General features: G+C 43.0%; 1 protein-coding gene across 1 annotated transcript in view; it reads right to left on the bottom strand.

The window, feature by feature from the left end:
- The window catches only part of CCDC148 (coiled-coil domain containing 148), a 130,123-nt gene that overhangs the window by 97,467 nt on the left and 16,082 nt on the right, over positions 1-16,574 (bottom strand). The window lies entirely within an intron of this gene.

Genomic DNA, 16,574 nt, shown 5'->3' with positions numbered 1-16,574 from the left:
GGAGTGGGGGCATGGCCTGAGGCAGAGCTGGGGGATTGAGCACTCCCCAGCAGATTAGAAAGTCGGCGTCGCTGGGTGCAGCATTTGGGCCAAGTAATCCGCCATCTGTTCAGTCTTCCTCATACAACCAATGAAACTGTTGCATGCAAGTTAGCTATAGAGTAGGAGTAGTGATAGGTCAGAGATAACTCAACCAAACATGGCATAGATACATGACTTGCTGTTGCTTGGATATATTTTGTAAAATCAAAATGGCTGATAAATTAAGAACTTGATGTTAATGGACTGTGAATCCCAGTGATGATTGAATTTGCTGATATTCTGAACAGAAAAAAAGCTCTCAACCACGCTCATAGATGTTTCCATTGCTTCACACTGACAGACATTCTAGGCTTCAGAGTGTCACAAAGATAAGATTCCAGGATTGTCACCTATTATGTAATAATGCTGTTCAAAACTTATTAGCATTATTAAAATCATCCCAGGAATAGAATAGGAGTAGAAGGCTTTGTGGGAAACTTATATGCACTGTTGTTGTAGCCATGTTGGTACCAGGATATTAAGGAGACAAGGGGATGAGGTAATATCTTTTATTGGACCAACTTCTGTTAGTGAGAGAGACAAACTTTCGAGCTTACACAGAGCTCTTCTTCAGGTCTCAGAAACTAACTCCCTACTAAATACAAGGTGGAACAGATTGTTTAGCATAAGTAGTTAACACATTTGAAGGGAATATTCAAGGTGAAGAGACACATTAACACCCCCTAGTCACAGGGCGGAAAGGAAGGGGGAGGAAGGAGTGGGGAAAGCAGCTGAAGCGAGGTGGTTAGTGGGTTACAGATTATTGTAATAAGACACAAATCCAGTGTCTCTATTCAGTCCATGATTTTTAGTATCTAGCAAAGTTATGAATTTAACCTCCCAGGCTCATCTTTTGGAAGTGTGGTGCAGGTATCCTTAAAGGATGAGTACTGAGAGGTCAGATATAGAGTGAGCACTTTGTGAAAAGTGTTCACACACAGGCGACATGGTGTTTTTGTCTTTTATCATTTTCCTGTGTGAGTTCATTTGAGAGTGTATTGATTGTATGGTTTCACCCACAGTTGCTATTGGGGCATTTAGCGCACTGGATGAGGTACACCAAATGTTGTGATAGGCATGTGTAGGACCCAGGGATCTTGAAATGTGTGTTGTGTGGACCATTGATCATTGTAGCAGTGAAGATATGTCTGCAGGTTTTGCATCTGTTCTGGCAGGGTCTGGTGCCACTTTGTATGGGTGTATCCTGGTCTGATGGAGGAGGTTGGAGGGTTATTTGAAGGCCAGAATAGGGGGTTCAGAAAAGATTTTTCATGATGGGGTCCCCATCGACTATGGGTTGTAGTTGTTTGATGATACCCTGTATGGGTTCGAGTGTGGATTGGTAGGTGACAACTAGGAGTGTGTGGTCGGAGGGGGTTTTATTTCTGTGTTGAAGCAAGTTCTCTCGGGGTATTTGGGTGGCCTGTTCTACTTCTTTGATGGAGCGTCCTTGTTTGGTGAAGGTGGTTTTGAGTCTCTTAAGGTGTGTATTCTAGACATTTTCCTCAGAGCATATTCTGTGGTATCTGAGTGCCTGGATGGAGGTAACAAATTTCTTGGTGTGTTTGGGTGGTTACAGGATTTATGAAGGTAAGTGTGGTGATATGTGGGCTTCTTGTATATAGTTGTCTGTAGGGTTCCATTGAGAAACTTGACATTTAACATATAATACAAACTATAATATACTACTTGTAATTCACTTTGACCTCAGTTAAGAATTTGTGGACACTATGATAGATCTTGCACATGATGTTCTGTAGTAGAATAAATGAGGGAACCAAGATGCCTAGTTCAGTACATTCTTAAAGCATGTACTGAAATATATCTGATGTTTATAGCTATTATGTTCCTTAATGACTATACTCTGCATAGCAAAACCATCAAAAGCCATTGGGAAGTCACATCTTTGTTCTAGAAGATTAAAATTCTACAAATAAGTTCCATGATCACTGCAAACAAACAGTCAATACTATTCAAATTTGAATTGAAATTTGAATCACAACTGTAGCATAGCACACAGACTACTAACCATATGGCTGAGAGTTAGTTTTATACCCATTTTGCACAGGTATGACGACACAAGTTAAAAGACAGTGTAGATTCAGGCCCAATAGGTTTTGTATATTTGATGTTACACAGTCACACCAAACAGAAAACAGCTAAGGCCTGTTGATCAAATTTGACCTTCCTCAGTACTCCTTGATTTATGCTCTTCAGTCTTCTTTGATGTTATCATGAAATAGACACTTACATTGAACAAAAAGAATAGAAGTATTCAAAGTCAGAAAAATATTTATTTAAATTTCCATAAGCCTCTATAGGCTTCCATCACGTGCCTGTTCCAGAAGTAATACATCCATTTCACAGGGTTATTGCGAAGACAAATACACTGTCAGTATAGTCAGTCAAACTACAGTGATGGGTGTCATAAGAACTTAAACAGACAAATTAAAAATACAATGTAAATAAAATTACTCATCCCACCTTGACAGCTAAATATAAAATAAACTCCCATATTCCAAACCAGATCCCACCTCCCCCACAGAAGTCTGAGCGAAAAGATGGGCTCAGCATTTTGCCTGAAAGCATAGCAAATCTAGGCTCTGAAGGACCAAGAGGGGAGCAAGCAAAAGGGAAGACCTTAATGGAGAATACTAGATCAGCAGCTCTATTTTGTCTAGTGAGGGAACTCCAGCTTGAATATTTCTGTTGATTGCAACTGTGGCAGGAAGAGACAGTCTCTCAAATAGCCCTAAATCATTTGAGATCTAGTTTTCTAGGTTAACACCTACACACTGAATTTTATACAGAAGCCTATTTGCTGCCAGGGCTCATCTGAGAACACTGGTTTAGTGTACTCCTGACCTAAAATGTGCTTAAGCAGCCATGGCATTCTGTACAAGCTTCAGTTTGAGTGGCCTTAAGGTGTACTCTTATGTAGAAAGCACTATAGGAATCTAATCTTGAGATGACAAAAGCATAGATAATTGTGGCATAATATGCATCAGTGACAAAAGGTCCCTTTTTATCAGATGCAGTGGGTTGTGGGACACAGATGCTGTCTGGGCATTTAGGCCACCTATGCTAGAAATGGCAGTCAGTCTCTCAATCAAAGGTGCCAATTTTAGTTTCACAAACTCCTCTAATTGCTTCCGTCAACTTATTAACATTATCTTGGTTTTAAGATGCAGCCATCTAGCACTCATCCATGCCCATGCCCACTGAGTCAGCTCTCTATCTCTCCATTATGCAGCAGCTTTGTTCAACCTTCTAGCCACACTAAGGCTTCATCTACACACCCTTTTCGTACTAGTTTAAAAAAAAAAATCACAGTCCTAACCAAAATATTTAAAGATTAGTTATACCTGTACAATCTTCAGTGTGGACAGAATTATTCCAGTATAAAGATGTAGTACACTGATACAGTTTATTTGCCTTCCTCTACAGGAATAAACTATACTGGAATGAGTACTTTTATACAGATGTAGTTAAAGCAGAACACCTTAGATGTGTAGACGAGCCCTAAGATGGTTATCAGGTGCTGGTGTTGCAGCAGGATGCCCAAACTAGAATTCCAGGGCAGGCAGGGCTGCTGAGAGCGGGTTCGGGCCCCGGTGAAAAAAAATTTTGGGGCCCCTCAGCAAAACCAGTTAAACAGGGCTGACGAGAGGGGGGGGGAAGCTGGGCCTGGAATTTTTTCGGGCCCCCCAGCAAGGGCAGACTGGCTAAACAGGGCCGACGAGAGGGGGGGAAGCCGGGCCCCGGGCCCCCTTCTGGACCACCGGGCCCCGGTAATTTGTACTGGCTTCCCCCCCGTCTCGTCGGCCCTGAGGGCAGGATGCAAAGTCCATACTAACCAGCTACTCCCAGCCAATCACCAAATTTCTCTGCTCAAACCTTTCCCATCCCATAGAAACGAACCCATCACAGATCCCTCTCCATGAATAATGAATCAATCCACGCAAACAACCCTATGGGTATCTCACTGCTATGTTGCTTGCTCATCAGCCATGTATTTTCTTCCTCCCATAACTTAACACAGAACTCTAAATACCATCTGAAAAATGAGATCTCTGGCAAGCATCTAGGCTCCTGGCAAAACAAAACAATCCTAAAGGAGAGAGATTATTCAAAGGGCTGACAAGGTAGTGCAGTTCTTAACTAACAAAAGGGTCTAGGCCAGTGTTTCCCAAACTTGGGACACCGCTTGTTTAGGGAAAGCCCCTGGGGGGCGGTTTGTTTACCTGCCGTGTCCGCAGGTCCAGCCAATTGCGTCTCCCACTGGCCACAGTTCGCCGCTCCAGGCCAATGGGTGCTGCTGGAAGTGGCAGCCAGTACGTCCCTCGGCCTGCGCTGCTTCCAGGAGCTCCCATTGGCCTGGAGCGGCGAACTGCGGCCAGTGGGAGCCGCGACTGGCCGGACCTGCGGACATGGCAGGTAAACAAACTGGCCCGGCCCACCAGGGTCTTTCCCTAAACAAGCAGCATCCCAAGTTTGGGAAACACTGGTCTAGGCCAAGACATGATAGCTGGCTGATTGTAGTCTGAACAGGACAGATTAAACACCACCATTATTAGTCCCTCAGAACTCTTCTCTACAAGTACCTGCCCAACCACTTATATCTATCTCCCCATTAACCCAGAAGTAATCCATTCTTCTCCCAAACTACCTATCCCCTAAACAACTCCCGCTCCATCACCCACTCATCCCAATCCCGACATCCAGTACACAAGTTTCATTCAATTTACTATACTGGATCAGATAATTGCTGGTTATACATATTCTCTCTCCCTCCACCCCTCTTCTGAGATTTTCACTACTATCCCTTTCTCCTACATGAAATTTAGACAAAGTGCATAAGACTGTCCCAAAAATTTATCAGTGCTGATGATGGGTGAGAAGATAAAGTGACCTGCAAAGGGACAAAAATTGGATTTGTTTGTGTCTTTTTATTTTTGATGCACAAAGAAGCCCTGCATTTTTAAAAAACCACATACATTTTCTTCCTGTTTTTAAATTTTAGTAATATCAGGAATGCCAAGTCTATCTTCCATGTTTTCTTGGAGGAATTATTGGATGTTTTAAATAAGATGTCTCTAATAGCCTATATATTGTTGAGGAAGGTCTATCTGAATAAAAATAATTATGCTTCTTGGGCTTTCATCTGGTATTTTTGATACTATATCCTACCAGATTTTCAATCACCAAGAGTCTTCGATCTCCTCCCACCCACCTACTCCCCCAAAAAGCAGTATAGACAAGACAAGACATGAATTCCTAAGACAAACAACAGAAGGAAAAAAAAATAATCTAAAAAGACAAAACCGAAGGTTGCCAACTTTCATAATTTTATTACAAATCTTACAATATTTATTTTTCCTAAAAGCCCCATTTCCTCAAGTAGTGTGGTTACATGGGAATTAAGCCTTCATTAAGTTTATAGCCATCACTGTAGTATAGGAAAGCATGAAAACATGAATCCTATTGGCCTATAAAACAGAAGACAAAAATACTGAAAATATTTTTTGTATAATTTTTATTTTTAAACCCGACTCATTTTTTAGTTATACTGAAAATCTTTTAGAACTTTTTACATCATAAAGAAGCAGAACAGAGAACAAACCCATTTTTCCTTTGCTTAGTCCTCCAAAAGAAAAAGGGGAAGTTATTAACCAGGGATCACAATTAAGAACAAAGGAAAGGTGTGGCACAAACTCAGAACCTAGCAAAAGAATTTGCACTTCTACCAAATATGGCCAGTGTTTAGCCTATACACGTATCATATTCAATTATATTCTCCCCTGTGTAGGCACCTATAATTCCTATCAATCATGCAAACTTCAAAAGAATAAACCTCTCAAACATGTGTTTCTATGTGCTTTGCTCTGAATGTCCAGTCTATAACAGGCTTTCTACTCATTCCTCAGTCAGAGTATCTTTGGTTATCACAGTTAGTTACTATCATTATGGGAATGAAAAACAATATTCAGCTGAAGTGACATATTAGCATAGTAATGGTATTCTACATAACACATCTGCATTAGCAAGAACAGACCCAATTCTCTATTTGGAAGACAAGATGCTCCCCCCAGGTAGGGTTGCCAGATGTCTGGTTTTCAACCGGAACACCTGGTCGAAAAGGGACCCTGTCAGTTCCAGTCAGCACTGCTGACCAGGCGGTTAAAGGTCTGGTTGGCATGGGGCTGGCAGGCTCCCTACGCAACACCGTGGATGCTGCTGGCATGTCCCTCCGGCTCTTAGATGTAGGGATGGCCATGGGGGCTCCATGTGCTCTGCTTCCCTTCCCCCCACCCCCCGAGTGCTGGCTCTGCAGGCGGCACTGGCCAGGGTGGGGGCAGGGCGGGCATGGGGGTTGAGTACCGCTGGAGGAAGCCGGCGCCTGTATCTGTTCTGATCACCAATCTGCAAGCACACTATCACAGAGTCTCCTGGATTTGCAGGAGAGAGTGAACTGATCAAGCCCTTTGCAAGCAAGGCTGCTTCAAACTTCCTGTAACATGCAGGGCAGGCAGTAAAGTTTCCCCACACTGCACCCTGTTCTAGGGCTAAAGCAGCCACATTTTGGGGGGGAGGGGTGCTAGGGATTCTGGGATATCGCTTCTTTGACCTGGGTCTGCACACTGCAGTGTGGAAGCCAGAGCCTCAGGTTTGAACACAGGTTAGTAGGGTTAAAATACAATGAAGATGCTCAAGCCCAGGGTTCCCTAACATGGGTCAGCTGACTCAAGTCCCACTAACCCTGGGTTTACCTTGCAGTGTAGATGTACCCTTATAGTTTCCTATTCATGCTCCCCAATCCTGCACCTGATGACATTCCCTTTGATTTCAGTGTGGGAGAATCTGGCATGAGGGAGGTATTCATCAGCATGCACAGAAGGCAAAACCACAGGCTAAAAATTGTAGCTTGAAACATCTCATTGTGGCTTCTTAAGGTGCTCTGATGCCATAGCATTCCCCCAGAGCTCTGTACTGCTCTCCCAGCCAAAGGGAAATTAGTGCTGCTCTTCTAAGAGCTCTGTGTAAGCTTGAAAGCTTGTCTCACCAACAGAAGTTGGTCCAATAAAGATATTACCTCACCCACCTTGTCTCTAATATCCTGAGACCAAACACAGCCACAACAACACTGCGTACAACAATATGTATTGGTCAGTTACATTGCAGTGCAACTATTTTGTATTAGTATGGGCATTCTGCTTTCTGAAAGTGCTTTGATAGCATAGGGTTTTGAATCACTAGTATTAAGGAAATCCCCACTGTGCTGGAACAGTCTGCACAGTTGAGTCAGTGGAGGAACAGTGATTAAGCAATTTCAGAAAGCAAAAAAATCTACTTGCATTTTCATTTCCTTTCTGACAAACATAACTCAAGGAATTTATAAGCGGCAGAAATATTGCTTACTTTATCTTGTACCTCTATCCTAGTTCACAAACACTGAAGTATTTTCTTATTGTTTTTTTATTCTGAAGGATAGCCACTGAATTTTCTATTTCAATATGTCTGATTGACAAGGTGGGTGAGTGTAGCCCATAGGGCTAGCTTGCCTTTGTTATATTCTGCCTTTATTATATTTAACAGTAATGCAAGGAATCTACAGGCCTGTATCCTGTAAGACATTGGCTTGAGCAATTAGCATAAGACTTGAGGTCTATTAACTTTGGTACAGATAAATGACCTAGTGGTCACCCCTAAGTTTTGGGGAACTGGAAATAGAGTGTGAGGGGGAATTTTATCCATAATGACATCAGCCAGCCACAGGAACATGAGCTAACATCTGCAGATATCTGACCACATGAGTGCGATGGCAATGAGTTGATATACATAAATTGAGATCATTAATATACTAACATATAGGAAAATGACACCCTAACAGTAGTAGGGTGAGGAAATACAAGTAAGGAAGAAGAGAGAAGCCCCTACTGGATATGCATTAGATATAGAGGCATCAGCATAACTTATAAAAGCTGTTTCCCCAACCTGCGTGTGAAGACAGCGAGATGTAGCCGTTGGGAGGTGCCAGGATGATGGCCATTGATGAGGAAGGTGAGAGTGATGAAGAAGATAATGGCTAACATTTCAGGTTGTTCTGCAAGGGATGGTGTGAGTATATAGATCAGGGGTCGGCAACGATTGGCACGGGGCTCGCCAGGGTAAGCACCCTGGCGGGCCGGACCAGTTTATTTACCTGCTGACGTGGCAGGTTCGGCCGATCGCGGCCCCCACTGGCTACGGTTCGCCATCCCGGGCCAATGGGGGCGGCGGGAAGCTGTGGCCAACACATCCCTCGCCCACACCGCTTCCCGCCGCCCCCATTGACCCGGGATGGCAAACCGCGGCCAGTGGGGGCCGTGATCGGCCGAACCTGCCGTGTCAGCAGGTAAATAAACTGGCCTGGCCCGCCAGGGTGCTTACCCTGGCGAGCCGTGTGCCAAACGTTGCCGACCCCTGATATAGATGTTCAGATGTACATTTTATATTATCTCTATCTACCTTACTGAGTGCTTGTGACTTTTCTAAATGTATTAATAAATTATTGTAAATATAGAATGGTTCATATAGTATGAGTGTTGCAACTGTACACATAGGGGTTCCCAACTATATAGTAATTTTAATAATACTGGGCCTGATCTTGGGACAAGAACCTGTTAACCCTCAAAGTGATAACTGGGACTTCTTAAGTAATCAATACAATTAATACATAATTTATAGATTAGGCTACAGTGAGGTCATATATATTTTATTGGACCAACTTCTGTTGGTGAAAGAGACAAGCTCTCTTCTTCAGTTCTAGGAAAGGTACTCGGATTGTCACAAATAGATACAAGGATGGAAAAGATAAAGGAGTTAATACATTGCAACTTGCAAGAGATCATTCAAGGTGAAGTGGGCAGATAACACCTCTACAGTTGTAGGACAAAGGGGGGTTAGTGGGATACAGATTGCTGTAATCCATAAATCCAGTGTCTCTATTAAGTTCATGATGTTTGGTGTCTAGCAGAGTTATGAATTTAAGTTTTGAGGCTTGTCTTTTGAAGTAAACTTGCACAACACCTTAACAGCTTGTCTCTCTAATATCCTGGGACCAATATGGTTACAACCACCACTGCAAACAATATATCTTGAAAGCAGGGTGGAATGTTGCTGAAAACTTTCTTCTTTAACAAACAGGTATATATTTACATTTGTATTATGCTGTGTAGGAATAGGTATTTTGAAACCTTATAAAAAGTAATTTCCATTCAATTATGCACTCTTACGTAATACTTTAAAACTTGCTAATATTTGTTGGTTGCAGAACCAGTCTTCAATTAAAGTAGGATGTTTACAGTTTGATGTAAGGCTTCATGTGGTTTTTAAATAACAAAATGTCACTTTTATGAAAACCAAAGAATATTTGCCATCAATAGTAGTTTTAGAGATAACAATTCTAATGATTAACTGTGGGGTCAAATCCTGCAGTGCTTACTCAAGAACTAACCAGGCAAAACTCCCATTAATTTCAGTGGGTTCTTTGTGTGAGTACGGCCATGTTTTCATTACAGAGTTAAGTCGACTTCGGTTCCATTGATGATCATAGACCAGTGTAATTACATCGCTTGTGCACATTCACACAATGCTCCTTGTCAGCGGAGCACGTCCGCAGTTGGAACTCTCACACCAACAGAGCAGTGTACTGTGGGTAGCTAGCCAGCCCACTGTGCAACCTCACCACCTTCTGCTGCTAGGAGTTCTGGGAATGGATTGCAGTGCATCATGAGGCTGGGCTCACCACCCCATGAGGCAATTTTCTTCATCCCATATTTCCATGGGCTTCAGCCTATGTTTCACTCCATTTTTCAACTGCCCCTGTAAACTTTGCCCCCGCCATCTCTGCCTGAAAGCATGGATCCCACACAGCTCTCCAGTCTTGTGATGAGTGTTATCACACAATATGGCTGATCCTGCAGTATTTCATGAGCTGTGACTCTGAACAGCAATCCGTGGTGCCTGCCCTGCTGGGTGCCATAGAAAGAAACAATTCAAGATTGATGTTGGCATGTATGGAGCAGCTGCACATGGTGGGACTGTCACTATTGGGCTTGGGAAACAAGTACTGAGTGGTGGGATTGGATTGTGATGCAGGTATGGGACGATGAGCAGTGGCTGCAGAACTTTTGGATGCTCAAAGCCACCTTCCTGGAACTGTGTGTGGAGCTTGTCCTTGCCTGCAGCGCAAGGACACCAAAATGAGAGCTCCCCTCATGGTGGAAAAAGCATGTGGCAATTGCTACGTGGTAGCTGGTAACTCCAGACTGCTAGCAGTAAGTCACAAATCAGTTTGAAGTTGGGAAGTCCACCATGACGGCTGCATTAACCAAGTGTGCGGGGCCATTAATTGCCTCCTGCTACGAAGGACTGTGACTCTGGCAATGTGCAGGAAATAGTGGATGGCTTTGCTGCATTGGGATTCCCTCAATGCAGCAGGGCAGTAGGTGGCACGCACATCCCAACTTTGGCCCCAGACCACCTTATGATAGAGTAAATTAACAGAAAGGACTACTTCTTTATGGTATTGCAGGTGCTGGTGGATCACCAGGGTTGTTTGACTGTCAATGTGGGGTGGTTAGGGAAAGTGCATGATGCACGCATCTTCAGGAACACTGGCCTGTATGGAAGCCGCATGCAGGGACTCTTTCCAGACCAGAAGATTCCAACAGCGTATGTGGAAATGACCATAGTGATCTAGGGAGACCCAGCCTACCCCTTGCTCCAGTGATTCATGAAGACTTACACCAGAAATCTTGACAGCAGCAAGGAGTGCTTCAACAACAACTCAGCAGGTGCAGAATGACAGTTGAATATGCATTTGGCAGATTAAGGGGTCACTGGCACTGCCTTTTTGGAAGGTTAGTCCTCAGTGAGGAAAATATTCCCATGGTCATAGAAGCCTGCTGTGCTCTGCATAACATTTGTGAAGCCAAGTGGGAAAAATTTACCCATGGGTGGAGCATTGAAGTGGATCTCCTGGCAGTCGATTTTGAGCAGCCAGACACCAGGGCTATTAGAGGGGCTCAATGGGAGCTATCCAAATCAGGGAGGCTTTGAAGCAGCATTTTGACAATGAACCCCAATAATGTGTCTTTCTGTAATACATTCAGCCAGACATTGTTTACTTGCTGCCTTGAAGGGACTCTTGTAATGATTGCTGCCTGAGCATAAATTGTAGTCTGCAAAAGTGCCAATTGCCATTGTGTATGAATTTCTGCTGCAGGCACCGTATGTAGGACACAAATAAAAGAATCATTGTATTTGTAAGCCTAAATTTTTATTAAACAAGAAAAATATATAGATTTACATTTTGTACAAGGGACATGACACTGAGTGGCACTCTCTCAAATGAGGCTCTCTCAGCTCTGTGCAAGTTCAGCTGTCAATATGGAATATGTTTTTAGGGGTGAAGTACAAGGGGTACCGCAACGTGCCAGTAATATACAAGGAGTATTTGTGTGGGGGGGAAGTTTGGGGAGATCATGGAATGCACTTCTATATGGGCTGCAGGGGGAGTCCAGCATGAATGAGTTCTGACTGCAGAGCAATCAGGCATCTGAGCATCTGTATGGTCCTCCTTGAGCTTTATCATCTGCTCCTGCCGCTGTCTCCTCTCCTGGCTATCCATTTTTAGTTTTTTGTTTATTGTCTCTCTCCATGCTCTGTGCTCGCTATTTGCATGATCAGACGATTGCAGCACATCTCAAAACCATGTCCTCCTTACTCCTCGTTTGCTTCCTTATCTAATGGAGGCACTCCACTGGTGTGTGCGGACTGGATCTCCAGGGCACATCTGCTGAGGCAAAAGAAACAATTCAGAATCAGTATAGTGAGTGCACTCAGTCTTGAATCATAAAAGTTACATACACCTCTTTCTCACTTCCCCTTGGCAAGCATGCAGCACAGCGAGAGCACTAAAAATGATGAGTTAGGCCTGAGGCGGAAGGGCATGAGGTGCAAGATGGGAAAAGAGTCTGGGTGGTTTCATAAGGAGATCACTACAAGCGCATAGGGATGCTATTCTGAATACTGGCACGGTTTTCCACAGGTGGGGGGTGATTGAAGCTGGTATCTCACTACTGAGGGTAACCAAGGATGCATCTCCTGCATACATACAGCTTCAGACTGGGTCCATCTGCTGCTCCTCTGTGTGCTGCTTTGGTTCCTGCATAAGTAATTGCTGATTGGTGCAGCAAAGTTTCCTACAGTGGGGGAAGAAACAAAACAGGCCTGCTACGGAACTGTCGGCAGAGGATTTCAGAGTACCTTCAACAAAGTTACCTAGAGATCTCTAGGGAGGATTCCCAGGAGATCCTGGTGTGCATTAACAAACTTTTCTGCAGGGCCCCCCCTGCGTAGTTTCACTGGGGAATGAGAAGCAGATGCAAAACAGTATCTAGTGTTAGTTTCTATCTCTTCTCCTACATGCACCTTGTAACAAAATGAAGGACACCTCTACCTCATATAACCGTGCAGTATCAAAGCAAAATGAGTACTTACCGGAGCTCCTCTCTCCTGTTTCAGGCACACCAGAGCCAGACTGCTGGGACTGGCTAGAGCCCTCCAGATTCAAAAAGAGGTCCTGGCTTGTCATGGCCCTGGAGACCCTGTTGCCTGCCTGTCCCACATCCTCTTCCAACTTGACCTCCTTGACCACCACTTTGACTCTGCTGGCTGCTGCCTCCAGTCTCCTTGAAGTATCCATGGGGCTCTTTGTGGTGGGACTGCTACAGAGCATGGTGTGCGGCTCCTTGTAGGAGCGGCATATTTTCCGTGCTGCACCAGAGCAATGGTTGGCCTCTCTTGCCTTCTACTATGCCTATCTCAGCTCCTTGATCTTAGCATGGCACTGCTGTGTGTCCCTTTTGTTCCCTTCTCCTCCATGCCATGAGCAATCTGCTCGTAGGTGTCAAAGTGCCTGCAGCTGGATCGGAGCTGCGATTGCACAGCCTCCTCTCCCCACAGAGGCAACAACTGTGGCGTGCTCTAGGTAGAGGGTGCATTTTCTGCAGAAAGCTGGCATGATCAGCTGGGAAGATGCTTTGTGAACTCTCCACACAGAGCAAACAGGAAGTGGAATTTCAAAAATTCCTGGAGCTGTAAAGGGGAGCAGTTTATGCCTGTGTATCTGGCTGCAGGGCAGCAGAGTTGAAACCGCTGACCAGAGCGGTCATGATGGGCATTGTGGGACACCTCCTGAAGACCACTTTGTGTGACATAAGCAAGCGCAGCATCTACACTGACACTGCATTGTACTAACTTAGTCGCAAAAAGCTCTATGCTGCTCATCGAGGTGGTTTTGTTGTGTTGGTGTAGCAGGAGAGTTATATTGGCGGGAGAAGCATTGCAGAGTGTACACCTCCACTGTTTCGTCAACAAAACTTTGTAGTGTAGACAAGGCCTCAGTATTGCATAAGAACTGCAGGGTATGACCCAGAGTTTTCACAGTTACATGCTGAAAGTTATTCATCTTTAAATTTTGAGGCTGCTTGGTCTGCTAGGCTGAGTTAGTGGTAGAACAGCACAGATTTTTAATATATCTATATATATATATATATATATAAGCATTATAGTAATTTCTTTGAGTGGGATTTTCAAGTGCATCTCAGTACTTTAAGAGCACAAGTTCCATCAACTTTCAATGAGGGTGCTTAAGTCACTTGGATGATTTTGAAAATCCTATGCTTTATTCTTTTATTGACTTAAGTCTTTCAGGAAGTCCCACCCGTCCCCTCCCCATGCATACACACACAATTCCTAACTACATTTGGATTGTAGATTTAATTGAGGCACATTTAGAACTTAATGCAACCAGAAACTTTTGTATTAACTTATTTTTTTATTATTTCAGTTGGTCAAAGATAACTGTCTTCTAAATTTAAGTACCTCAGCCATTTTTAAAGTCATGTTGATTAAATCTCAGTCCTGATTTATTAATGGGCCTAATTTCTCTATTTTGCCCCAACATGTTTGTAAATACCTTTTCTTATTTTCTTTTGACTAGCATTAAAAAAAAAAAAATGAATTAAACTACCCTTATTTTTGCTAGTCAGGCTTTACTTGAATCTCCATATTTGGTTCCCTCCACACTTTTCCATTTCCAGCAGTGCATTTACTTTGTCCTCAGTTCTGTAAGCAGTCCCTTATGAAGCTATGCTGGCCACTTCTTTCTTGCATTCTTTTTTAGAGAAATTGTGATCTGAATCTTATGTTTTTTTCAAAATGCTGCAGCCTTAATATTTCCTCCCATTGTACCATCTTACCTAGATTTGAGCATATTGACATAAAAAGTGTCAGAGTTTGATCTAAGAGTGTTGAAAGCCTTGCACTGATTTCATTGAAATCAGAGGTCTAGCTCTAGATTTACAAGATTTGGACCTAAATCTTTACATTCAATATTTTCTATAAATGAAAAAAATTCCAAAGACATAGGTAACATGAAATTCTCTCTCTTTTTTTTTTTAAATTATTTAGGTTTCAAAAGGAGCATTTATACACATATGTTTAGTTAGGCACATAGGTGAGTTTCAACTCCCTGAGAACTTCATCATATCATGACAGGTTTCAGAGTAGCAGCCGTGTTAGTCTGTATCTGCAAAAAGAAGAACAGGAGTACTTGTGGCACCTTAGAGACTAACAAATTTATTAGTTATTTATTAGTCTCTAAGGTGCCACAAGTACTCCTGTTCTTCTTTCATCATATCATTCCACTCATCCTTGTAGAGACAGGGACAAGACTCAAACATATGGGTGTCCTAAGATACACAACATATCACTCTGCATTATGGAGAGTCCTGTAGAGATCCTGATGTCCAGCTCTCCATTACTCCCTTGCTACTCCTCCTCTGGCAACATGAGAACTTGAGGTCTGGAGGTCAACAGCATAGAAAATTATTACTGATAAGGTAAGCATTATCCATAGGGAAATTTCTGAAGGTTTCAGGGGGATGTTATGGAAAATTGCCAACCTGCTTCACCCTTTCTATCTTCCCGGCCACTCTGATATATGTATCCTGATCCACTGGAAACTCCAGTCCGTGGGTGTCAGAGGGAAGCAGGATGTGCCCCATGGAGCTGGTTTCTGTACAAAGATCCACCAAGTTTGCTAACATAAGGTGAGCCAAGGAAGAGCTTATAGGCCTCACTGGGTAATAGACTTTTAATTCATAAGTAGTATTTATTAAAGGAGCGCAGATATCACTCTTCCATTTTACAGAGGAGAAAATGGTGGCCCAGCAGAGATGAAGGTCAGATTTTTATTTTATTTTATTTTTTTTTAAAAGAAGTGGCCACTGATACCTGGTGCCCAATTTGAGACATGGTGGCCCCAATCTGCTGAAGTGCAGAGCAACCAAAACTCCTCAGGATTGCCAGGTCTGAATATCAGCCCCAGAGTGTCTCAAGTTGGGCCCTCAGAACTAAAGAGTCCAAAATTAGTGCCCATTTTGAAAATAGTAACCTAAGGGTTATTTTCCCCATCAAGATGTGTTTTGAAATCTATGGATAAAAAGTGCAGTGAAAATTAAAAACTTTACCAAAAACCAAACACCACTGCATGAATGTTACACGTTTGCACAATAAAGCTCTCAAGTAGGGAAATGAAAAAGTTTTACTTAAATCCTCAGTGTTAACTACATCCCCAATGGTACCTAATTACATACTATTTTCAAATCATGTTATTTTTTCCTACAACCACAAACATACTTCCTCCAAGAGTCAAATAAATATTCTTGTCCTCCGACAGTGTCAGGTCAACAGATCAACAATAAACTAGTTATCAATCTTTGATGTCAAAATTAGTGCAACCTCTTGCTTCAGGGAGAACATCCTTGTTTGGGGGGGTGTGGAGGGAAGTGATTGGTTGGTTCAGAGGAAAACCAGAGGGGGAAAAAAGTTTCTCTGGGAGCTTATGAGACACTTCCTCCTCTCTTCCAGTTGCTCCTAACTGCTATGCAAAGTGTCCTTTCTGACTGCATCTAGAGCACCAGGACCTAGCTGCCTACTCTCTCCAAGCCTAGATACAAAAATTCTGTTACTCTAGTCTGGGCAGCTCAGCTTCATCCTCTCTCTTACTAGCTGTCCCACCTTATTACCCAGTATTTATAGAATAGTCTTCCTAAGCTCATCTGCAAGCCTACTCTCCTTATTCACGTTCTACAGGAAACTAGCTGATGGAGGAAAATTTTGAGGAATAATTGTTTTATTATAAAATTATTCCCAAACAACACATGACTGTCCTATAACCTTATATGCAACCTTATTATCCAGTTGAGGCCAACACCACCTTGGCTGTTTTATTATATATTTGTACCCCTTCCCTCTAAATGTCTGCCTGACTTTACACTGTGAGCTTCTAATGACAGGAACCAGGCCTTCTTTGTTTGGAAAGCCTACTGAGATACTAATAAGATATTAACCCTGTCTTCATCCTCTGATCTTTTTAATGC

This window comes from Malaclemys terrapin, chromosome 11 (assembly GCF_027887155.1).
Source record: "Malaclemys terrapin pileata isolate rMalTer1 chromosome 11, rMalTer1.hap1, whole genome shotgun sequence".
Taxonomy (NCBI): domain Eukaryota; kingdom Metazoa; phylum Chordata; order Testudines; family Emydidae; genus Malaclemys; species Malaclemys terrapin.
This window is presented reverse-complemented; position numbering and strand designations above follow the sequence as displayed.